The sequence below is a fragment of the Excalfactoria chinensis genome, chromosome 2 (genome assembly GCF_039878825.1).
Source record: "Excalfactoria chinensis isolate bCotChi1 chromosome 2, bCotChi1.hap2, whole genome shotgun sequence".
Taxonomy (NCBI): Eukaryota; Metazoa; Chordata; class Aves; order Galliformes; family Phasianidae; genus Excalfactoria; species Excalfactoria chinensis.
This window is the reverse complement of record NC_092826.1, coordinates 91912882-91939732: the sequence shown is the minus strand read 5'-3', so window position 1 is coordinate 91939732 and position 26851 is coordinate 91912882. Positions and strand designations below refer to the sequence as shown.

The 26851-nt window shown below is 39.4% G+C and overlaps 1 protein-coding gene across 1 annotated transcript in view; it reads right to left on the bottom strand.

The window, feature by feature from the left end:
- The window catches only part of RAMP3 (receptor activity modifying protein 3), a 52705-nt gene extending 43645 nt beyond the window's left edge, over nucleotides 1-9060 (bottom strand). Inside the window, exon 1 of the mRNA XM_072330195.1 lies at nucleotides 8826-9060. The gene's annotated coding sequence lies outside the window, so the exon portion shown is untranslated. The remainder of the gene's footprint in view (nucleotides 1-8825) is intronic.
- Nucleotides 9061-26851: the final 17791 nt, after the last annotated feature.

Sequence of the window (26851 nt, the reverse complement as noted above, 5' to 3'; positions counted from 1 at the left end):
GTCCAGCACTCTAGCATCTGCTTACCTGAAAGCATTTATATGATGTAATGGGTGCTTATTATGGTAACTCAGCTGCCAGACATTAGTTGAAGAGACAGAAAAATACGAAAGAAAACATGATGGGACATAAAGACTCTCTGTAATAAGGAAACGTAAGGTCAGTACAATACTGACTTAGTGCCTATCCACCCATGAATGACCAGTCCTTCAAGGCAAATAACACCACTGATCAGCTCCTGAATAGCAACCTGAACTTAATTTATGTTTTCTTTCCCTTCAAATAACCTTGAGAAGGGGAAACAACCCATCAAAGTTTCACAGTCAAGGATCATACAAAACACTGCCTCCTGAGGAAGTCTTTAAAACCATGGAACACTTGAAGACATTCCTTCCTTGTATATCCACCTTTTTTTGATGCTACATGTAGTTCTCCTCTCCTAATGTTGTTACTTACCATGTTGCATCATTTTATCAGTGTAATTTCAACTGAGTCAATTTTTCAGTGATCTCTATGCCTACCATGAAAGAGTAAATTGGGTTGACTATTGAAGCATGAGGTTGCTTTTTTTTAAGTACTCAAAGTCATCTATGAGTGCTCCAGAGTTGAATCCTAGAATCACAGAACATCCTGAGTTGGAAAAGACCCACAGGGATCACTGATTCCAGCTCCTGACTCCACACAGGACCACCCAAAATTCAAACCCAATGTCTGAGAGCACTGTCCAAATGCTCCTTGAACTCCAGCAGCTTGGTGCTGTGACTGCTGCCCTGTTCCAACAACTGACAACCCTCCGGGCTACCACCCTCCCTAATACCCAAACTGACCCTCCCCTGACACAGCTCATGCAGGTGCTATCTCTAGGAAACCACTATGTGGAAAGTAAACATTGTATGGAAAAATGCTACAATGCATCCCCTGAACTAAAAGAACATTGAGGGAGTGCAGATTCATTGCTATACGTGGAGTCAGGTTGAATTACTCAACATAACTGACCCCAAGCAGCAAGCTTCTGAGAAGATTCTCAGATCCAAAGATTTTCTGAGCTCTGTGATGACTGATACTTCATCAGAGTTTCGTACTGCACAGCAATCCTATTGTTACACTATCCAAACATTTTTCACTTTTTCAGTTTTTTTTTTGTTTGGTTGGTTGGTTGGTTTGGTTTTTTTGTTTTGTTTTGTTTTATCCCCTCAAACACATTATAAATACTATAAACTTCTTCAGAAATTTAAGAATAAAATAAAGGCTCCTTTTTGGAAGGATGCATAAATAACCATCTATATAAATTACAAACAAATAAATAAATAACAGGATAATCTGACCAATATTTGTTATTCCCTATTGTTTAGCACAAGTGAAGAGTGTATCAGTGAAGCTGCAAAATACCTTGTCTAAATCTGTCTGTTTTAACAGTCTCTGATGCACTCTTCTCAGGCTGAAATTTTCCATGGCTTTGATATCATCTGTGGGTTAACCACCGTTTGTTTTGCTTTTTCCCTGAAGTCTGAGGAAAATTCTCCTCAAGACTTTTGGGGCATGTAAGAGAGCAGTAGAAAAGGTAGTAGGAAAAAAGCCTCTTTCAAAGCCTCTTTCAATAACTTCTGCACTGAGCCATTAACTTCTACTCAAATGATAGCATATTATTTACAAATATTTCCAGCATAGCTGTCAAGGTTGCAACTGATAAAGAACCTCCTACTTCCCACAAAAGGTAGGGTTTTTTAACTGTTTCTGCCTAAAAAGTATTTTTGTAGGAAGGTATTTTCTAATTCATTACATGACAAAATATGAAGTAGCTGGAAGAAAAAGAAAATGTGTCTAAGCATACAACACTAAAATTTTCAGCAGATTGGTTTACCAAAAATATACAGTCTTCCTGGCCTGTACTGTCCTGACAGAAAAGGAAGAAAAAGGTAGAGCTGGAACCTATCCTAATTAAAACTTACTAAATAGTCCTAGGCTGAAAACATTACATTAACACATTCAGATATTTTCCCCCATTATTAAAAATACAATTTATTTCTAGGAGAGCATTAGAATTTCTTTCCAAAACCTTAAAATATGAAGAAAACACAAACATTAAACTTTTGTTCACATTGCTCTGACTTACATGTTATTTCTGGTTTATGAGAGCTAGTTAGAAAGAAAGTTCAGCAACACTAGCTCAATTTCATTGTGCATTACTAAGTATTTTATTGCATAACACTTCCCACACCAAACATATTCTTGGAAATACATTCAGTAGCAACATTAACCTAATCACAAAGGCTGTCTTGCCTGAATGCACATCCAATCCTGCTTAAAAGCAAGAAAAGAGATTTAAATGACTTTTTTAAATATGATACAGTAAGTGCTTAAGTTTGAGCTATTTTGTGTTAAGAACTTAGCTTATTAAAAAAACTACATATTGATGTGTTTTTACAAAAACAAAACAGGAATATAGGAGATTTCATACATGCTGCATTAAAATCAATGACTCCATGGAAATAACAGTTTTGGGTGTCCCCAAAACTGAAAGCAATTCAAATATGTTTTTTTCATTTTTCACTTGAAGATATGAACTTCAAGATGTACATAATAAACATGGATGACACACTGCTAAAAAACTAAATAAACCTCTGAATATTAAATTGGACAAGTTATGCTCTTGATATGTGGATATCCATATTGGAATAGCTCACAAACTGATGAAATGTAAAAGGTCTGTTCAACACTTGCAGTGACGCCCCAAAAGCAAACATAAAGAAGAAATTTGTAACACAGCCCTGTGTGCCTGCCAGGTAGAAAAGCCCAGATGCCAAGGCTGAGATACCCGCCAAAAGAAGATCCCTTTCACTTCTAAATTGCAGAATGCCTGACAGCTGGACCTTTTCAATTAGTCTGTGAGCACCCACGTGACCTTGATGAGCAACCACATCTATGAGGACATCTTCACACAGGTTTTAGAATATTCTTCAGTACACAAAGAGGCAGAAACAGGGAGAGAACAAAACAAAGGACTGTGAATCAAATCCAACGGTGTCTAAGCCTCTTTTGTCTCAGTACTCTCTGAGCTAAAGTCTTGGAAGATACCTAGATTATATGTCCTTTTGGTGAGGGTTGAATGACTTCACAAAGTGCTATTTTTGTCATAGTATCTTCTACCTGTTCACAACAACTGATGGCTGTGAACTCTCTTATTATAATAATAATGAAACAGGAGGGCAGTGTATCCTGTTGCATCTAGAACTCTGTATTTTTGAGACACTGAAATGCAAGGATATTTTAAAAATTCATGCTAAGGACTATAATCTCTCTGCACAACAAGGGTTGCAAAAGAAATTGATTACTTAAAGCACCTAGAAACAAAACTTTGGCCAATGTGAATTACAGCATTTCCTTTTGCACTGCCTGCAGAATTTTCCCCCAAATCATGTTCTCCAAAATAAAGGCAAATTAGTTGCATTTATTAGGTTGTGAAAGTAACAAAACAGATGCTTTATTGTAGGGTGTGGTGTTTCTGCACAGTCTTTTGCTTACTCAGCTTAATCCTGCTAGATGCAAACAAGATGTGCCTTTGTCAGTTCAGTGCTGTGCTACAGCCACAGCAGAGCCTATCACATTATCATCTTCAGATCAAAGTCTCTCTGGGAGCATAGGTTGGACAAAGAAGAATCTTTTCTGCAAAATGCCATGAGTTTGACTATCTGTTTCACACAACAAAATTCTCTTTTCTAGTGTTAAAAATAGGCCCATAGCTCCTATGCAGACTCCTTGCTGAAGCCAGTACAGTAGTTCATGTCAAGATGCTCTGATGATAAAGTCAGGAATCCTCTCTAACTTTCAGGTCATTTTAAACTGCAATATCTCACTGCCTTTTAAAGCCCTTAGAGAAGAAATAACTGTTTCCTCTCTTCAGTGCGGTTCCAAGGAAGTGTAAATATGAACAGAGATCAGGCCTGAAAATTTCTAGAAATGAAGGTTTAATTCTATTCTGCTTTCTGCTACTTTCTTTCCTCATACCCACACATCTTCCTCCCAAATGACCCAAAAGTTCATCAAGCAGCTTTTTACATTTTTTACATGTACAGTCACAATAAAAACTGTCTTTTTTCCATCAGGCCTGTCTTGAAAAAATATGGAAAATATGGAAATCCATGAAGGGACCCTTATTTTAAGAGAAAGATCACAGGATGTTTTCACAAAGCACAAAATAGTGCACCTCTATTCTGAAATAAGATGATTCATGCTACAGCTTTTGCCAAAATAAAAAGGTGTGAATTAAGATAGGCTTTGTTGCTTTTGTGACAAATAAATTCTTAATGAGCCTTAAATGAAAATACAGTTTGCTTTCTTCCCATCTCTCTCTCAAGTGTTAACTTCAACATCAAGGCACAGATGGTAGTAAAAGCTGCTTTATAAAGAATCCCCTCACTACATTTCCTTCTTTAAGTAGGACAAACTGGGACTTGATTCATTTGCCTCTAACCTAATCCATAAATAATATCTGTTACCATTAAAGAGGTAGGAAAAAAAAAAAAAAAAAACAACAACAAAAAAAAAACTTAAGCTATACAAAACTGCAGGCATCGCTGCAATGGTTAAATTAAAAAAATCTTCTGAGGCAAAGCCTCCCACAGTTCCTCTTGATACAATTCAGTCTTGCTTGAGAGCCTTTTGTTAAAAATCTCACTCCTTATGAATGTCCATCCCTACAGCACTACCTGGCTATCTCAGTAAAGATTTCTAACTTAGATCCACAGGCTCCCATAGTTTGCCTTGCAGAGATGGCTAAACCTAACTTAAAAGCTAGGACCTCAACCTTAGGAATATTTAGAAAAATAACTACTGTTTAGCAAGTGGAATCTTACTAACTCAAGAGAAGTGTTTACTGCCTAAATAGTTTTCAGGATTGGATCTCACTTATGTTGGCATAAATCAGATTGAGAAAGCCCACCTTCCTTTCCACCTTCAGTCTGGAGTTACCTTCAAGCCCTGCAGTCTGGAGTTACCTTCAAGCCCTGCAGATGTCGTCCCTGCCAGCTTCTAGGACCAGAAAAGGTGGAAATGGCTCTGTGGAAAATGCTCTGTGCTACCACCTACAGTGCACCTGTAGCCACTTCAGATTAACTGAACCCTAACAGTAAAATACTGCTCGTCACCGTGTCCTCTGCACATAGCATGAACTCATTTCCTATGGCCTCAGCAGACCTCAGTGAAAGAGAAACACCTTCTTCCAGAAAAGGAATCAGGAGATATAGAAAGAGCAAAGGACAGTGGGAAGCATATTTGGATATAGCATCAAGTTGGAATACAGGTTGCATTTACATTTGATGCTTCTCTTTCAGAAACTATGTTTGTGAGGTCTTCTAATTATTTCCCCATTCATTTGGTGCTGAAAAACACATATTTAGAATTTGAAACATATTCATTTTGTTAGAGAAGCATCTTTGCTATCATTTTCCATTCTGTTTCAAAATCAGGTGTTCTGACTTGCAAAGGTTTGTTTGTTTTACTCACAGACCCACATGGATTTCTGAAATTCAACACTCCCACACTGTTTTTCTCTTTTTGTACCCTTCACAGCTGCAGAACAGCGTGATAGATTTATAAGGAAATAACACACACAATAATAATAATAATAATAATAATAATGTTGGTTTGGTTAACAATCTCATTTCCGATTTGTTGCTTTTTTCCCCCCCCTCAGCTGAGTCCATATTTCCTCGGAGATATGGACACTGTATTCAGTGCTAGGGGAACACAGGAACTTAAGAGAACTCAGATTTCAGTACGCATTTTTTTCATGATGCTTTATGGTCTTTTAAAAAGATAGTAAGAATGGGAGCCTGGAGCCAGGCTTTTTTCCTAGCTCTCCATCTGACTGGTTTTTCACCTCTGGCCATAAAGCAAAGATTCTTCAGTGAAATGGGATTACAAAACATGAACAACTATATCCAATTTTTGAAGTCTTCAGAGTAACCATTCCAGATAATACCACATGACCCCTTTCAATATGGGCATTCATACATATACTGACAGACTTCTCTAGAATTTAGATAAATATCCAGCTTTACTGAGAAAGTCATTCAACTCCTACACAAGTAGTATCACTGGAATGCAAACATCTTGCAAACAATGAAGGAGCAAAAGCAAGGCAATAAGCACTTCTTTAAAAAGCCTGATTACTCTATTAAATATCTTGATCAAGCCTTTGTCTCAGTTTCCATACAGAGAAGTGGAACAAAAGAACCCAGGAGGATGTTATTGTAGATGCATCATTACTTCTGAGTTGCTTAGATCCTACCCTACAGTTGGTAGATAACTTCTAAGCATCTACACTTCATATGGGAACAGTATCAGTTACGTGCCTATGTGTCAGCTACCTCAGCTCACAGATTCCTTTGTCCCAACAGACGTGCATACATGCCACAGCAAATCCAACTTTTATAATTTCTGTGCTTCCAGGAAACACGCACACTGCCTTTTTGCCTTCTTTGCAAAGAGGGACAGTGCAAAAGATGGTTCTACGTAATGATAATATTTTAAAAGCCATAAACAGAAAGACAGGCAGAAAGCAGTGGTGTGAGTATGCGGATGTCAGGTTCCAGTCCCTGCCAAGACAAGCTTCCTATAGCATTCTGTGAGCGCTAACACTGAGGACTCTTGTCCCGCTCTGCAGGTTTCAAGAGGTAAATCTATTTCACGTGTCGCGTCTCCCCTAGTCAGCAGGGGTCGCTACCGCGATGGAGCTATCCCAGACTCGGAGGAATAATACACATCGATTTATTACTGAGATTTCTTAACGACAACTAATACTCAGAAGGAAGAAAAAAAAAAAAAAAAAACAAAAAAAAAAAACACGGCTAATTCTCTAATTACAATTCATGAGCATTATAGGTAAGAAAATATTAGGCAACGGCTACTACAAAGAGTAAAAGAATGTAAAGATAAAAGACAGAAAATGGGGAAAGAGACACAGATGGACAGATGTACAAACTGCAAAGCAAAGAGGTTCACAACTCTTCGAACCAGTGATGTCTTGGTGTCAGATTCTGATCTTCAGTAGTGGTAGTTCATAGGAGGTTGTGCCGTTCAGATGATAAGTAGGACAACAGTACAACCTCTTACTTATAGTCCAAAGTGGTCGAGCCTGCTCAAGAGAGTGACAGCTCTCCTTCAGTCCTGTCTTCCATGCTTTGCAAATTTAAATCAGGAGATAAGAGGAAGCAGGGAGACGTCAGCTTGTATCATCTTCACAGGGTACAGTGGTATCATTTCCCAGTCTTCTGTATCAAGCTGGAATTCTTTGCTCACAGGACAAATTTTCAGCCAATAGACACTCCTGGGCTCTCCCATTTGAAGGAAAACAATTCCAAAAAGAAATGTTGTCAAATGTAGAACTATCCACAAAGTGATGCTGATTGACTAGTGTTGATTTGAGATACTCCTTACCAGTCTTGGACAACTCTTCAGCTTACAGAGAATTTATGGCTCTCTGGTTGATCAAAAGAAGCCATTAGAAAACAGAGAGAAATACACACGCAAGATTTCATGTTTCAAAATTTGCAGGGCTCCCAAATGGCTTTTCTACCAGGAAATGTCTATGATTTAGTCTAGTTTTTGAATATATCTATCCTTTCTGACTTATAGCAAAAGTAACACGTTATCAGTCATCAGATATCCTTAAAACCATTTAGTTAGTGTTATTAAGCAAGCAACTAGCACAGTCAAAAACTGTCTGTTACAATTGATTCACCTGTTCCTTCCTGGTGAAAAATAAGTGCTAGTTTTCAGAACCACAGCAATATTGCTCCTCATTACACACTCTCCAAAATCTTCTGTAATTTCACATTGCAAGAATCACAGTAACATCAGGAGGATTTCCCACTCAGAAAAATTATTGTTTGGTTCACTAAGCTCAAGGTTGCACAAATTATCATGTGCCAAGACAGGTGTTAGCCTTTTTTTTTTTTTTTTTTTTTTTTACTATTATTATTCCTTTACAGATGGAAAAGGGAAAAAAATAAATAAATAAATAAATAAAAAAAAATCCAAATGATCAAGGTAAGGCTTTAGCAGTCCTCAAGACACAGAGAATCACAAACTCTATTTATTTGACATTACATTCTTGTGACAGAGAGATGAAGACAATGTTACCCAATACTATCAATGTAACTGTCAATATAGTTATTGGTATTTTCGGTGTTTACCAGCTTTGCATTTTGGAAAGAGTAAGAAGTTAACAAACAAAGTTTATGAAGCACTCAGTCTAAATCTACAAGGCTGATTTTCTTTTCTCCTATCCATGACACATTAGCTGCATCTTGGAGGTTACTGTGGAGTGAAGTTCAGAGCTGTCATCTGCCACAAACTTCTGACTGACCACAACCTACCTCATGATGAATAATAAAATAAATAAATAAGCCACTCAAGTAGTTCTGGCAATAGAGCTGATCTCCCCTTAAGTGGAAGATCTGAAATATATCTGCACTTTTAACACTGCCCGTGAGCAACCCAGCCTCTCTAACACAAAATAGCCCTTCCTTTACCACTGAAAATTTTCCCCGCTCCTGCACTCGGACCTGCTTCAGAGGCACCGGACTGGGGCTCCCAGCTGGAACGGCAAGCAGTGCTGCTCAGCTCAGTTTCGGGAGGGATGCACATACCGTACTGCAGCGAACAGATCTCCCTGCGAGATGCTGCTCGGGGGCAGAAGCCGCTCCGCACCCGCAGCGCAGCCGCCCTGCAGCCGCTCAGCCCCGCGCCTGCGAGGGCGGAAAGCCTAGGCACGACAAGCAGCTACCCACTACCCCGCCTCGCCCTGGCCCGGCGTCCCGCTTACCCCAAAGCAGTAGGACGGGAAGGTGTCGCGGCAACGGACGGACGCCTCCATCCCGGCGCGGATGGGGCCGCGAAGGACGGAGTCCACATGGGGTGAGTGTCCGTAGCCGCGCAATGCCACGGCCGTCTCACTCCCTCCCAGAGGGCAGGCTCTCCTTCATGCCCCGGCGGGCGGTCTCGGGCGGCGGCGAGGCGGGTGCGGGAGCGCGCAGCGTCTCCGCCCTCGGGGTGCTCCCGGGGCGGGGCAGGGCGGGCTGCGAGGATCTGAGCGGGGGATGCGGTGGGGGTGCGCCAGGAGCGTGCGCACGGGTGTGTGCGTTTTCCGTGAGCACGAGTAGCGGGCGGGTACTTGTGTGTGCGGTTATGTACGACACCGCACAGACAGGTGTACAGGAGCGTGCCTGTGTCCATGCATGTGGGTGCACGTGTGTGCATTCATGTGCACACCCATGCATATGCCTGTGCACATCCATATGCACGCATCCATGTGTGCACGCATACGTACACATGAATGAGTGAATATACATCCATGTGCATGCACGTGCACACCCATTTGCAAGCATTTATACATCCTATACATTTATACAGCTGTATGGTTCATGTGTGCACCCATGCATGTACATCAATATGCATGCCTACATGCACATGCAACCATGCCTCCAGGCCCCTTAAATCCACAGCAAGCAAGCAGCAGGATACCACTCCCAAAAAGCTGAACTAAAAGGGGGGGTTCACCCTCTCACATCTACAGGAAACATGTGCTACCAGCATCCAAGGGGGGAAGTATAGAACTCTCCACCTGCTCCAGCTGAAGCAGCCTCTACTTCCTGCCTCTGCAACTCAGCAGTGCGTTGAAGGCATGAAGGGCTGGAGACCCACATGTGCTAGCTCACCTGCAGCACCAACATAGTAACTCACTAATATCTAGAGTTGAGCATGTGCAGAAAGCTAACTTAACACCCAGAATAGAGCAGCCACAAGTTCCGTATAAGTGCCTGATTTATTTTTGTGTTGTTGTTTCATCTCTGTCTGGCCCTGCCCACAGGGAGAATGGTAAGACCCTCGTTTTTATAAATACTTAAATGCTGTGAACTTGAATTCTTTCTCTCTCTAGGAAATAAGGAAGTACACAAAGAAACAGAAGGCTGAGAACCTGCTAAAGAAGCTTTTTCTAAGATAGAAGTATTTGTACTGCTCTAGAATAAAAATCCACAATTCACCTCAGTAACTGTCTTTCAGTCAAGCATTAAATCACAGACATCATCGTCACAGGCTATGTGCACTGTAGAACTAAACTTCAGAAAGATTTCCAGGCCATAAACAAGACTGGAGATGCTTTTAATTTTTAGTTGTTTTGCTCCCATGGACTTCAAATGCCTAGAAAAGTGCTTTCAAACTCATTTGGGTAGTGTGACCCTTGTGCAGAAAAACTACACCTTGCATTCCATACATACACCTTGCATGCATTCAAATGCAAGTGACTCAGGGCATCAAGAGCAACTCTTCAACAGATGCAGTTACTTGGACTGACAGAACTTGGGAAGCCACTGAGAGGGCTGTGAATCCCAAGTGTTGAAGTAGTTCTGCAGACGTGTGTCAGTTATAATGATTTTTTTCTATTATTTGTCTACATTTCCTCTCAGCTGAGAGGAAATCTTGCACAATACTGTAAGCCATAAATATCCCATAGCTGAGGGAGGTCATCATTCAGCACAGGGACTGCTTCCAAGAGCATCTGCAAGCCACTTCTGCCAGAGGGAACTACAGAACACAGAATAGTAACATGCAGGAAGCTCTGTATGCTGCATACTTAATATAGCATCCTTCCTAACAACATCAGCTTGATTTCCCTTGTAACCTCAGATATTGCCTGATGTTATCATTAGTATTTTCAATAATTTGAACTGATGTTCAGAAGTGCTAGAACACATGATTAACACGCACATTAAACAATGTATTTCACAACACACAGTATACAATCAACATTTCTGTTACATAGAGATAATGCCATCAGTTTTCTCACCTGTATTCATTATCCTCACCTGTTTCAGGTGTAAAAGCCACTGCTTTCAACTGGCAAGGTTCAATAGGCACTTCCTGTTTCATGCTTGCAGTAAACAGTATCAAGGTGCAATTATTATCTTCAAGGTAGAAAAATAGCTAAAATATTGTATTGGTCTTTAATGTACAAATGGTAACAAAATGTACAGAAGGTATAAATGAATAAGTAAAGGAAAAACTCACCAATGGTGGTGCCTTGGCTGAAGAAGCTGGGGCAGTCCTCCCTGGTGAGCGATCTCCAAGAGATACTGCTCCAGTGGGAGTCAGCCCTTAAATGAGGTCTCAGAGGGGATGGAGTCAAGCTCCACCCCTCCCGGGAGCACAGCTACATCACTCTCACCTGTGCTCCCACAGCTGACCCCATACTTGCCTCAGCTGATTAATCAGAGGTTCAGGCTGTGATTACCAATCTCCCATACAAATATATAGGTAAATTAACTAATTTAGGTAAACTAACTAATTTAGAGATGATCACAATGTAGTAATCCACTGACCAATACACTAGGTGATGTCTTCAGCAACATGAACTAAAATGAGTACATCTGATGTGCAGATGAACCCATGAACAAAACTATTATAGGGTTAGAGCTGTCAGTAAGAGCAGCTTCTGGTGTTGTAAGGTTTTCATTAAGACTCCTCCCTTCAACTGCAGTAGCACCACCATTGCCTTTCCTCATAGCCTGCAGTCATGGACCAGATAGATTTCCTACGTGCTTGTGTAGAAAGAGGCCTTGTTGGATACAGGCTGGAAAGTTTTCTTATCCTCTTCCTAATGCAACATTTTTGCATTAAGTTTTTAAAACCATATTTAAAAAGAAGTGCTCACTCCTGTGGGGTCTGAAGAAGTAGCTTCACTTCATCTCTGTTTTTCAACTAAAGTAGGTCACCATGCTCTCTCATTCAGCACCCCTAGGAATATGTCTTCCTTACTCCAGCAATTAAAAAATATATATATAGAGAGAGAGATAAAAGGCACCAGATGTATTCTTCCCTTGTATTTTGCTTCCATAATTTCATGCCTATGTTTTCTGCTTTACCACCAGTGTAGGAAATGTACTAAAACATTAACAGACATAGTTAAAGGAGGATTCTTCCTATGAACTGAACACCACACTGCACAGAAAAACTAAACTGATTTTAGATTAGTCAAATTTGATGAGCTGAAAATCCTCATGATCTGAACTGAAGGGGGGAAAATGGTCATTTTTTCACATGAGTTTTTTTTTCTACACAGAAGGCTCGAAACCCGGGAGTTAGACTCGATGATCTCTAAGGTCCCTTCCAACTCGCACGATACTATGATACTATGATACTATGATACTATGATGATTAAGAAAACACATTTTGCCAGCATTCTAAAACTTTACAGTTTTTAAGATGCATGTGAATGTATTTTGTGATCCAAGTAGGGCTCCTGTATTCATAGTTAAGTAATGAACCAGTCAGTATATATATCAATGGGCACTCAATTTCAGAGTTGCTGAGCGGTATTTAAGACCATTTTATTTTATTTGCCCAGCTGTTACATGACAGCCTTCCCACTGGCATAAAACACAAACCAGATCTGAAGAAATCAGAATGAATTTATCTATTATTATTATTAAAATAATAACTATAACATTATTCTTTTATTAAGTTTCTAGTAAAATAAACTGGCTTAATGCAAAAAGCTTTCAAGCTACTTGGTTACTAGCACCATTAACACCAATGCCTACAACTAATAACACTAATATCATGATGGAGATGGAGGAAATCAAATATTATTTCCATGGAGAAACATAACTGAAGTAGCTTTTACATGTCTTGTGTGATATTTACTGTGAAAGAGAGTGGATTTTATTTCCCTGTCCACTCACCTCCCTAGGTCCAAACAACTCTCTTGGGAAACAAAAAGGACTTCTTTAAAGTAGTGCTTTAGGTTAATACAATTAGAGACAGTACCATCTGGAGGTGAAACCAGGACTCCAGGTACAGTCTTTTTATGGAAGAGCAAGCACTTCACATACCAGGCAGGCAGCATTCTTTCCTTGGTCAGCCAACAACACCTCTACTGTTGCTGGAGAGCAAAACATCTGAGCAAAACTTCTATCAGCATGCCCGCTCCTTTCCATAGTCCACACCATGCCAAGGAGTTGCTGCACTGTCCCTAGAATAATAAATAGGACAAACAGCAGCTACAGCAGACATAGATAACCAGCTTTACATTCTCTCACCCTTATCCCACCTAATGTGCCTGTTCTGTCCGCAGTATAAAAGGATTTCTTCAAGGATATCTAGTCTGCAAGAACTGAGATGTGAAACTGATTTCCAGCCACACTAATCCTATCAAAAGGATCATCACAAATCTGTTTTTAAGTTCATGCCTTGCACGTTGCAATCTTTCCTTCCTGTTGCACACTACCATTCTTTGTTGTACATCAGGGAGGAGCTTCAGCATAAAAGTCTTTGTAATTCAGCTCACACAAGGGGAAAAGAAGTAATGCCTTCATTTTTAATGTAAACATTAATAAAAACACACACAATGTTGTATTCCTTACTAACTAAAAGCCAAAAAATAATCTATGGATTTTAAAACACTTTACTGTCAAGTATGTCATAGATGCCCTGAATTTTTACTCAGAAATGCTTTTTTTCCCCCCTATTGACTGAGCAGCTTAGGAAATACCAGTAAGGAACATGTTGATTGCAGGTTGGAAAATCAAAGAGAAAGGTATAAGAAGAGAGACTGAAATCCCTTCACATTTAAATCCTTTTTTTTTTTTTTTTTTTTTTTTTTTTTTTTTTTTTTTTTAATGAGGAAAAATAATATTGTCATCTCTTGGAGGAGGGAATTAAAAAAAAAATTACAAGATTCAGGTTATCAATAATTTTACAGCGATCTGAAGGAATATTTGAGAATCCTCCTGTATCTCTTGAAATTCAGAGATGGATGAAACAGCACATGGTAAGAACATAAACCTCCCAGCAATGGAAAGCAGTAAAACTTACTTTAGATCAGGCAGAACCCTGAGTTTGACTCCACACATGAACTCTAATCACCACAATTAGGAACTGAACAACATCTCCTTAACATGAAAACAGCCCTATTATCTTTCTCAGACAAATGAAAAACTGATTTTAAGGCTGAGCAAGATGAGATCTTAGGACACATCTAAGACGGGAGAGTTCCAAAAATGAGTATAGAAAAAAATGCAGTTCTGTATCAAGTAGAAAATACTGGTAGAGTGAATAAAAGACTATTTGGAAGCACAAATATGTGCAAGACCTAACTATTATTTTATCCTCATTCCTAACAGAACTATTGCAGTTCTCCTTTTAAAGAAAGATCATGAGAAAAAGATTTTATTAAGGCTAAATTCACCTAGCTATTACATTCACACAGCTATACTTCAATTGCAATAAATCATTCTATCTTAATCTCACAATCTTTACAGCCCCAAAGCAACCATGGCTCATCACAGATAACTTATACCACTGTCTCACCACAGTTGCTGCGCATAGTAGCAAAAGTGTCCAGACATAATGATCACCTTCCCACATTTCATTTGATCAGTCTTCTTTGCAGTGCAGAACATCAGTTCCAATCACAGAAGGACAAGATAACCTCAAGAAAACTACAGCTCAATGTCATGAGTTTGTTTTGTGTGTATTACATTCCCAATTGAGAAGTGATGCAGAATACATGCTTTTGCTTTTTGACTGGAAATTTGGAGTAAGTTGGCATAGTGCCAAATAAGTTCAGTGGCAGTGATGACCAAAAAAAAAAAAAAAAAAAAAAAGTGAGAAGGGAGAAGGTAAACGCTCAGAAACACCTCATTGCTCTTGTTTTTTTTCCACCATCATTGAATTTTCCAGTAACCTCAAAGTATCCATCATGTGGGTACATTTGAAAGCTACTTTCCAGTTCATAAATAATGGAATTCCCTCTGATCAACCTTGATTAAAAAAGAAAAAAAAATAAAAAAAATAAAAATAAAAAAGACTAATTACTAATTATTCAGACAGGTTTTGAATATCTCCAGAGGAGAACTCCACAACCTCCCTAGGCAGCCTGTTCCAGTGTTCTGTCACCCTCATGATGCTCCTTTGCATATTAGTGCAAAACTTCCTATGCTCACATTTATGGTCATTTCCCCTTGTCCTGTCCCCACAGATCACTGAAAAGAGGTTGGTCATATCCCTTTGACTCCCACACTTCAGATATCTATAAATATTACTAAGATGCCCACTCAGTCTTCTTTTCTCAAGGCTGAACAGACCCAGGTCATAGAATCATAGAATTGCTCAGGTTGGAAAAGACCTTCAGGATCATCAAGTCAATCCACAACCTAACCATACTAGCCTAACTCAAACAACCCTCCAATAAATCACATCCCTAAGCACCACATCCAAACAGTTCTTAAACACATCCAGGGATGGCGACTCAATCACCTCCCTTGGGAGCCTCTTCCAGTACCTAACAACACTTTCTGTAAAGAAGTTTTTCTTGATATCCAGACTAGACTTACCCTGGCACAATTTGAGGCCATTTCCCCTCATCCTGTCACCAGTGAGGTCACCCGCCCTTCGCTCATAGGAGATGCTCCAAGCCCTTCATCATCTTTGTGGCCCTCCACTGGGCTCTTTCTAGGCAATCCCCGTCTTTTTTGTACCAAGGAGCCCAGAAGTGGATACAGTACTCCAGGTAAGGCCTGGCCAGGGCAGAGTAGCAGGGAAAGATCAACTCCCTTGACCTGCTGGCCACACTCTTTTTAAAAGCATACCCCAGGATTCCATTGGCTTTCTTGGACACCAGCACACACTGCTGGCTCATGGCCAATCTGTCATGCACCAAGACCCCTAAATCCCTCTCTGCAGAGCTCCTCTCCAGCAGGTTGTCCCTCCAACCTGTACTGGTGTATACAGTTATTACTCCCAAAGTGCAAGACTCTACACTTGCTTTTGTTAAATCTCACCTGGTTCTTCTCTGCCCAACTCTCAAGCCTGTCCAGGTCCTGATGAATAGCTTTGTGGTGTGTAAGTCACTCCTCCCAGCTTGATATCATTGGCATACTTTGCTGAGTGCAGACACTGTACCTTCATCAGGGTCATCAATGGAGACATTGAATGAGACCAGACCCAATACCAACCCCTGGGGAACTCTGATAGCTACAGGTCTTCAACTGGACTCTGCACCACTGATCAACACCCTCCGAGTTCAGTCAATCAGCCAGTTCTCAACTGACATCACCATCCACTGATCTATCCCATATTTTCTCAGATTCATTTTAAAGATGTTGTGGCAGACAGTATCGAAAACCTTGCTGGAGTCAAGGTAGACAACATCTATCCCACCAGCGATGACCTCATAGAAAGTTATGAGGTTGGTCAAGCATGATTTCCCCTTGGTGAATCCATGCTGACTACTCCTAATAACCTCATTCTCTTCCAACTGCTTGGAGATGGCATCTACAACAAATTGTTCCATCACCTTTCCAGGGACAGCAGTAATACTGACTGGCCTGTAGTTCCCTGGATCCTCCTTTTTGCCCTTTTTGAAGTCCATTGAGTGACATTGGTTTTGCCAATTTTCAAGCATCTCTCCTGTTCACCTGCCAAAGATAAGAGAATGGTTTGGCAGTCACCTCTGCCAGCTCCCTAAGCACATGTGGATGCATCCCTATGGACCTATGGATCTGTGCACATTGATCCCACCCAGATGCTTTTGGACCACCCCCTCTTCAACCAGAGGGAAGCTCTCAATTTCCCAGACTTTCCCTTGAGTGTCCAGGAGTTCCAAGGGGAGACTCTGAAGTGATGACTAAAGTAAAGAAGGCATTCAGCATCTCCACCTTCTCAGCATCCCCCATTACCAAGTGGGTGTATGGGAACTGTTGAATCACAGCCTGAACCTCTGATTGACAACCCGAGGTGAGCAATGAATCAGCTGTGGGAGTACAGGTGAAGACAATTTGCCTGTGTGACCAGAAGGGGTGGAGCTTGTCTGCACCTTTCCTAGACCCCATTTAAGGGCTGACTGCCACTGAGGAAGGATCTTTCTGGAAATTGTTCCTCTTGGAATTTTTTTCTGTGAGCCTAGGACACAGATGAATTGCCTGTGAACTGCCACATTTATTTTCAATTAGCCCTTTCCAATATAATAATCTTTCTAGCTGTACAATCTGTAGATACCAGTCTAATCATACCACTGTGTATTTGTTGGTTATACACCAGGACACCTTTCTCTTTCAGCAGGGGACCAGCATTATCCCTATTCTTCCTTTTACTGTCTGATGATCTTAAAGAACATCTAGATCCAACCCCCACTATGTGCAGAATCACCACCCATTATATCAAACTGCCCCAGCCCCCATTCAACCTGGCTTTGAATAATTTCAGGGGCATCCATATGTTCTTTGAGCAACCTATTCCAGCACCTCACCACTCTTGGAAAAAGAATTTCTTCCTAACATCTAAGTTAACTCTTCTCTCTTTTAGCTTAAAACCAGTCATCCTTGTCTTATCATTGTCAGAGTGCATAAAAACTCAGTCTCCCTCCTTTTTTTCAGCTCCTCTCAGATACTAGAAGGCCACAAGGAGGCCTCCTCCATGCCTTCTCTTTAGGCTGAACAGGCTAAGGCAGCTGTGCCCATTTTTTTTTTCCCCCATAGGAGGGATACTTCAGCTCTCTGATCATCTTTGCAGCCTTCCTCTGGACCTGCTCCAACAGTAATGTGTCTTTTTGTGCCATAGGCCCCATATCTGAACACGATACTCTGTATCTGGGTTTGCCCTGACTCAAATGCAACACCTTGTTGAACCTCATTAGGTCCACTCTGGACTACCTCTCAAACTTGCCCAGATTCCTTTGGATAGCATCCTATCTGTCATACTAACTGCACCACATTGCTCAGTGTCATACACAAACTTGAGGGTTGACGTAATCTCACTGAATACATCATTGATGAAGATGACATATGCCAGTGCCCACCGTACTTTAGCCAACTCACTTTTAGGTAGTATTACTCTTAAATATTTTAAGTCAATCCATCTTCTGCACACACTTTAAATTCTTCTCTATTGAGACCATCCCTGTTTATCATCTAATCTTCATAACATTGGTAATCAAACTGTGAATAAACGTCTACAACTGATTTTAAAAGGAAATTGTTTTTACAGACTGTAAGAGCCATTCCATCTCTTAGGGGATGGAATTTCATTTTACAGTTCTTCCTTTCCTGGACAAAGTGATTAATATATCCAAAAATAAATAAATAAATAAATAAATAATAAGAACGTCCTGAAAGCTACTTCTCACATACTTTGTTAAGTACAAAATCAACATTCAGGATAATATTGTGATAGTTTGTGAGATGGGTTTAAAAAAGCTCAAAAGTAAGACTGTTCCTCAGATGAGAATTTTCATGCATTTAAATTAAATCAGTCTGTGTAAGAAATGAGCACAGATGTTTCCAACAGTAATACCACAGATTTACCTTTTTTTTCCTCAACTAATTCTTTCTTTAAACTATCAAATACTAATTGATAGAAAAGCTTCCCCTCAATAATCTAAATTTTCTTACCTTTCTTAGTAGGCTACAGAAAATTGTGCTGCCCAAACAGTAACTGAGACGACTTAGGCAAAGAATCACAACTAATTTTTCAGAGATAATATTAGTGGATTTACTTAATCAGAAAAATCCTTCAAAGGGAATTATCTTGACTAATAAGAGAAAGTAATCATCAGACCAGAGATAATATGGATCATACAAGACAGGATATCAAAAACCACCACTGAGAGATTCTGCACTAACAGTGAAAACTGTCACCACTCCCACAGTCACAAAGAAACAGCAGATTTGCTTGTGACGATTATGTAATAGATAGCATTACACAATGGAAAGTGCAACAAGACAGCAAAACAGCAAGATCCCAGACTGCAGCAAATGAGAATTCACTCAGATAGAACAGCAGTAAGCACAGAAATAACAGAAAGAAGCTGCTTACTTTTGGAAGGCCTGTAAGGTCCCCAGGTAGATAGGGATTTCCAGATAAGATACTTTTACTTCCACTGCAAAATCTTAAATGAAGCCTGGGAAGGTGTGGATTCTTGCTCCACAACTTCTGGTCACTCAGTTGCATTGCTTGCACCTGAGCTCCCCTGGGGTTGTCCCTGCCTTCCCACCAGGTGCTCAATCACTGCCATGACTTAGCATTTTTACTATAGATGATACAGCGATCTGTTCTAAAAATACATGTAACAAAAAAAAAAAAAAAAAAAAAAAAAAAAAAAAGGATCTGATAGCAAAGCAATTTCTTATGTTTGCAAAATATTTCTGTCATTATTTTACCAGTGTCACTCCTCATTCTGTCACTGCTATCCCTGCCACACCTCACTGTCCAAACAGCATGACTCCTCCCACATGACTTTGCCAAAAGACCCAGGTCAGAAAGTGGTTAAAGTCAAGTTGGGCTGGACCCACCATCTGCAAGGCACAGGGCAGGACAAAGAACCCAGTTGAGCCTGGCATGCCTACAGCCCCAGAGGCACCCACTTGGGTAAGCTGCTCAGAGTCACTAAGGCCTGTTAGTGAGACTGGGATCCAGAAATCTCTGTGATTATTGTCCAGTGTTCTTTCTGTTTCTCAGATGCCACTTCATTATCTTCTAAGTGGCCTTTTCGCTGTCCTCATTTCTCTTGGCTCCCTTTGTTTCCTACAGTCTTAGGATAATTCCAGCTTCACTCTTAACCATCTCTCTTTCTCCCAGACCAATGCTGCTCTTCCACTATCACACTATCACACTCTTTTGAGACATTTCTCTGCCAGTTCAGAACAGACTTGGCCAAGAGGCATCTCCTCAGAGCTGTTCTAGCATGGCATTTGTCCCCTAAGGCACCTAGATGAGCATGAGATTTAAGCTCATTCTCTACCATTACCTGAGATCTGTCTGTTCATGCTGCTAAAGCTCTTGTTCTATCATAACTTCTACTAGTTCAATGTAAAGTAACTTCAACCAAGAGTTCAAATACTGCCACCAGCTCATCACATTAAGAAAATCCTGCAGCTTAAATCAATTTTACAAACTCATTTTCATTTAAGAGATTCTTCAAAGTGCTCCTCCTTCTCCCACCCCCCCAACCCCCCCACACATCTTTCGATGACACTTTTATTCACTCACAATTCCCATACACTTCTCTAATCCTCAAACAGAAGACTCAAAGGAAAGCAATATTCTTCAGAAAGTGCCACAGGCCCTCATACCCATGGAGGTCACTGTGGCTTTTGTCAGATGCAGTACAGCGCACCTAACCTGTGTTCCAAGGACTGTCCTCCACCTGCTCTGCCAACCCATCCCACACACCCAAGAAACATCAGGTTAAGCTGGCCTCTCACTGCAATTAGGAAAGAAGTGGAAATCCAGCCAAGCTAACTGAAGGAAGTTCTGTCCTCAGCAGAGCAGGCATGTCTCCCTGCACTCCTCTGCATGTTTAGAGGCTCATCAGGGTTTTCATTCTTTTGACAGCTTCCTGATCATTCCTGCACGTCTTGTAAATAAACATTGTTTGAGAAACATTTTGTTAGGACATACATGGTGTCTGAAGCTCTGGGAAGATAAGAGATAAGGGTTGTTTATACTTTCAGATCTAGCAGTAGAACTAAACATCAGCTTCTCTCTTGGCTGTTTTTATCAAAATAGGCTTGGCATAAATAGTTTAATCCTACTGATGTGGGAGAACGATGGGTTAGTCTTGATGATTTTCACAGACACAGGCTCAGGAGCAAGTACACTTGCCTTTATACCGGCAGTTCTGATGGACCCAATCACAGATTGCACAGAGACCAGTCTGACAGCAATTTAAATACACAGATAAAGAAAAGAAAAGAAAAATGTAAACAAACTAAAAAGGTTATTTACTTTTCAAAATATAAAAAAGTAAAACATCGAAAACTTACCACATCTGTACAAGTCTCATTTAAAGGATCAGCCTGATTCTTTAAACAAATATGTGAACATCAACAGTATGAAAATACCCAGTTACTTTCACATTTTCCCTTGAGTTCAACGAGTAAACTCATAGTTTCTCTGTTCCAATAAACGAACCACTCAAGCCTCACAATGGCCTCCGAATACTACTGAAGTGGCACAGTCAAATATAATGCATATCAGAATATAGAAACTGGATGCTGATATCACACTATGATGGAGTCACTTTTGTGAGCCAGATTAGCAAGCCAATAAGGACAAAGGTACGCATTTTCTTAACAGGTTTATGTCACTCTGAAAGTAATGCCTTCTATTTATTTCCATGGAAACTACAACAGATACAGAGAATGCAATAATACTATTTGATAGAGCACATTCTCAGCTACAAAACACTATAAACACTATTTTTCAACACCACCATTAGCTATGCATTTTCATTAGTAGCAAACAAAAGTCTGCATGCTGCGCTTGGAAAAATCTGCAATCTGTCGATGTCACCACTGCTGAAACGTACCACCCACTGCCTCACTGTGCTAACATCCAGTTTGGTCTCCAGAAGCATTCAGCAAGCATCCATGAATGTCAATGGGTACAATTTTTTCAGCACAGAGGCATTCAATTCCACACCATTGCTTCATATGCAATTCCACGTCAGTTGCCAATTTGTTAGACTTCTTCTCTGCTGCCATCTGGCACACAGCAACAGAATGTAATGGAAAAAAAATAGTAGAAAGGTTCATCCTCTAATGCCGTACGACAAGCATCTGCCTTTGATGTCATGGGCCAATATAATAAAATAGGATGCGTTACTTCTGGAGCACTCCTCATTGTAAGTGATAAATTCTGAGTAGGAGTGTTCTTCAAATAACTGCAAAGAAAAAGCATAATTTCACATGTACTGAGTCTCTAATAAATTTATTTAACAGTACTAACAGATAACACAGTGGCATTTGTATGGCACTAACAGAAAAGCATTCAAAAGCCAGAAACCACTTCATGGGATATTCTTGTAGGATATACAGCACCTCATAAGCATGATATCAGCCTTTTTTTAAACAGTTACAAAATTAAAAGAAAAAAAAAAAAAAGAAAAGAAAAACAAAAAGAGCAAAGTGAATTACATTGGACATCTGTAGTGTTTTAAATGAATATGCTTTGTCTACAATACTTAGCATAGTGTAAGGTATCCATTGCAAAAAGAAATGTCAATGCATCTTTTCTTTTCCTCACTGAAAAGACTTCAAGGCAAGAGACAGTCATTCAGTTAAAAAAAATACTAATAATGGCTGCCAGTTCACAGTAGAGAAAGATGTACACACAGACATCATGAAGACAAATGCAGGATGTAAGTCACCACCGGAACACAACCGGTCTTGAACAGCCCTATCATCAGTTTGTCATCTCGGGCATCAATATCTGCTATTGGCAAACAGTGAGCAAAGGAACAGTCTATCTCAGACACCAAAGAACACAGAGTATGATCAGTCAATGGGCACGTTAGAGGTCTCAGCACAGCAAAGTGAAGGGCAACAGACACTAGATCTCCCCCAGCATGGGATTAGGAAGGCCTGTAGCTTTTACAAAACCTATTTTGCATTTCTAATAGAGGATGTCTAGAAATTCATCAGAATTAACATTAATCAGTGTCTAGTTTGGGGATTTTTCTATTGTATTACTAATATTGAAAAGAAGTGCAATAGTTCACTGATTGCTGCTTAATTTTTTGTTGCTGACAGATCACTGAAGTGCTTTGATCCTGATCTGAGAACATTTTCACTGCAATCCTCAAAGAAAAACAAGTAACTGACTCAGTAGTGTAGAATAGTTTTTAAAAGCTCAGCTAAATATCACTTAAGGAAAAAATAGAGATTCAATTAACTGACAGAGGCAGAATAAAACTTAGCAATAAAACACCCCAGCAAGTTTGTTCACAGCCTTGAAATGCAGAATGACTGCTGGTCTTTCTTCCATAAGCCTTATTTGTTGAGTCATGTAAAAGGGGGAAAAGGAAAGTTACTGAGTTTTTTCTTATGGTGCTATGCAGGCTGGAGAAGATGGCTTCAGCTGGGTTGCTATCTGAAACAAGAATTATTTAGTGTTTGTCTGAACAAACTGTACTTACTTTTAGGTAAAACATCATTTTTCACATTAAATACAAGTATCACTTCTGCCTACTCATAGTACAAAGCAAACACAGTCATCTCTTAGAAACAGCATACCTGCAGACAGGAGAAAGGGAGACAAACTGGAAGAGGCTGCAGAAGCAATACTGTTGTAAGACATGTTAATACACAAATACAGGAAACAAAAGATGCTGTGCAATAAAGGTTAATAGCTGATCAGTGCAGTGTCATCAGTGGTATCAAAAAGGAAGTGTGGATTCCGGAAGTAAAAGGTTAAGAAATAGTGACTTGCTTAGCTAGGAGAAGAGCCATACCACACAGCAAAAGAGGAGATGGAATGCACTTCACTTTCTTTGTTAGTGAAATGCATTGCAAGATCAGGAAAGGGCAGTACAGAGTCTGATCTGATAGACTAAAGACTGGTATCCTTTAGCACTGGCTAGAATGACAACTAATGGGCTCTAATTTCAGCCCAACTGTCAACAATCATTTTAAAGAACATACACGAGACCTTATAATACACCATGAGGCATCAATGTAATATGCAAACTCAAGCTGAAAATATCAGAAGTAGGGACTCAAAGGCATTTCTGCAAAATAGGCTGGAACTTCAGATTTTTTTTTTTTTTTTTTATAGGCAATAACCTAATTTCCTGACCATATAAACCACTTCTGTTGTGCTCTGTAGTAACTCCTGCTAACATCTTTGCTATGCTGATATCATACACCAGAATCTGAAGATAATGTATTAAATTGTGAGAAATTTTCACATTTTTGTTACAATTTGTTGCTTTTGCCTATCAAGCTGATGAGATGTTGGGATACCAGTATTTCCTTTTCCTATATCCTTCTGTAAAAAGCAAGAACTAAAACATAAGCTTTAAGCATACAGATCTTGAAACATTATGGAAATAATATGAAGAACATTCAGGCAAATCACTATTAGTTTGCTTCAATAGGCATGTTGAGACAGCAAACAGCTATATCTATAGACATTATCATGAAGTACAGACCTCTGCAAAATAAATAAATAAATAAATAAATATCAAAGAAACATAATAGAAGCAAAGATTAGGTTTTCTCTCAGTCTGTTTTAAAAATTCCTACAAAGAGCTCTGAAGGGTTACATTTGGAACCTCAGTCTTAGGCCGCAGAAGTCCAACAAAGAAGACGGGAAAAAGACAGTAGCTCAATAAGTGATTTACCACAGTATACAGCACAGGCATTAGGAGAAAGAGACAAAAGTATTTAATCTAAAAATGATTCAGAAACAACAGATGTACAAATATAGTCTGTTCTAGAATATTTTAAAGTTGGGAACAAGGTGAAGATTTGCTCATCTTTAAACCAAAGAGACATAATTAGTTTTTGTTCTAGATAAGCAATGGTGCTCCACTTACAGTCTTGTGATATTACTGCATAAGGGCCCCACATCTTATTTGGAAATAAGAATTATTTTTAGTAAGCTTTTTTTTTGTTGTTGTTGTTTTGTTGGTTTGTTTTTTTTTTTTTTTAGAATTTCCAAAGCATGCTTTTCCTTGGATAAAGCAGATTGTTATCAATACAGTTGTATCCCAGACAACAAACTATATTTAATGTACTTCTGTGCATTTTTCTTTTAAAATTGTTACTGCACTGCTAAACAATTACTAAAACATAAGATAGAGGGGGGGAAGCAGAATCAACTTACTACTGTAGCAAAATACTTTTTCAAACTGAGATAGTACTACATAGAAACAAGCATTTCAGGATCCCTGTTAGTGACTATCATTGCATTAGAGGTGAAAAGCTAAACATCTGTGTTCTGTTGTTTGACTGATTAAAGCATGACAATGCAGAAAGCATTTAAAGGGTGGGAAAGCCAACAGTTTACCTAGTAAAAAAAATCAAGAGTTTGCTAAAAGTCCATTGCTTCCAATTTTCAAAAGTGAATTTGTTCATACCTACGGTGGCGCAGTGGTATAAGGTGCTGCTTGCAACACCAGAGGCCTGGGGTTCAAATCCCCCCTGTGGTGCAAGTGGCAGAAATGCTGCTCTGCTACACAGAAAAGGCTTGAATCCCGGGAGTTGGACTCGATGATCTCTAAGGTCCCTTCCAACTCGCATGATACTGTGATACTGTGAAATGAGGCAACATAGAATGATACAAAAAAACAACAGTTGAAAATTGCCATCTGCATATAATATGAAACAGGCAAATTTAAAGCTGTTTAAGAATCAGTAAATCATTATAAATCATAGGAACAACATTAATGATGAAAAATCTAAATACCCAGATATGTTCCCAGAGACTCTGAGGTCTCTTCTTCCCTTTGTTTCTACTTCTCAACAGTTACAGAGGCTTGGTGAAAAAATTCTGTAACCTGACTTAGATTTACGTCTAAGTCTACAATATGCCTACAACACCAATGCTGTGGCACTCCCACATCTTCCAATGAATAACCTGCTTATGTCCTGCTCTAGCTCTGCATTTGATATTTTGCCTTGAACTTCAGAAATGTTCACCAGACTCTCAAGTGCTACCAGATCCATCTATTTCAAGAGTTTTTACCACACTCAGCTCTCTCCTTCCAAGAGTTCCAATGATACTGTTCCAAATTCTACCTTTCTAATGTGTCATAGAAAGTATGAGGGAACACTGTCACTGTTTGCAATAACATTGAAGAACTCTCAGCCTGATTTAAGCCTCACTTTCTCTTATGCTCTCCTGAAAGAGACAGAAGTATCAAAGCCTGTCTTTTGAGGCAACAATTATCACAGTATTCAATGTTTTCATCCAATTCAGCAAAACTTAGCAATGGAAGGGGGTCTGTGCTTGTTTGTCCCACCAGTACTTTAGGACTCTCTTATTTCATAACCCCACCAACTAAGCAGCAGATGGATCAATAATTTTAAATCTATTTTCAGCTTTACAGAAGAAAAAGGAAAAAAAACTTTTTTTCTGTTTTGTTTCATTGTAATTCTTTCATTTCTTCATCCAACTAAAGGGTACACAGTGTGCCAGAGAGGGGACTTCTAACACTGTGACATGTTACTCTGCAAGCAAAGCCCCAGGACAGCTGTGAGCAAGGTATTTTTCAAGACAGAGATGAGTCCTGCTAACTTCATAAATTCTAGAGACTGGAATTCTGATGTTAGAGAAAACACTAGAGAAGAAATTGCATACGGAGTACAGTTTTTTTCTCCTTCCTGGGGTTTTGCTCCCCAAATAAATGGATCTTCTCTGCACTTTTGCATTTTCTTGAAGACTGTCAAGGACCTCAAAACTTAGCACAATTAATATACTTTTTGTTTTTGCTCTCATTATGTCAGTTTAATTTGATGATAATGCCCTGTAACCTGAAATCCAGTCTCCTCCACAGTGGGGTAGAACAAACATCTAGCTGTACTGAACAACACAGTTAATTTAGATCAGAAACTGAAACAGAATACTAAATACTGACAAACCTACAAAGAATCCTTTGTATGTCTTAGGTGCAACCATAGAATCATGCCTATATTGTAAAGGTCAAGAAAGAGCATTTTAAAATTCACTAACAAAGGATTTTTTCCAATACTTACACATTTAGAAATACTGTATGCAAGCAGTTTCCATGTCAGAAAATAAATAAATAAATAATAATAAAAAAAAAAAATGTGGCATGTGATAAAGACAGGCACTAATGAAATTCCAATATAATACCCTAAAGAAAAGAATTACCACCTTTTTATCTTTTGATATTTCAAGACAGACATAGTGCTGAAAAGTACTGAATAGGAAGCAATGTCAAAACAATTTCATGAAATTGGACTCAGTGACTTCCTCTTTTTTTTTTTTTTTTTTTTAACAGAAATCAAGAAGATTACCTGAACATGGCCTGACAGAAATAATATTGAA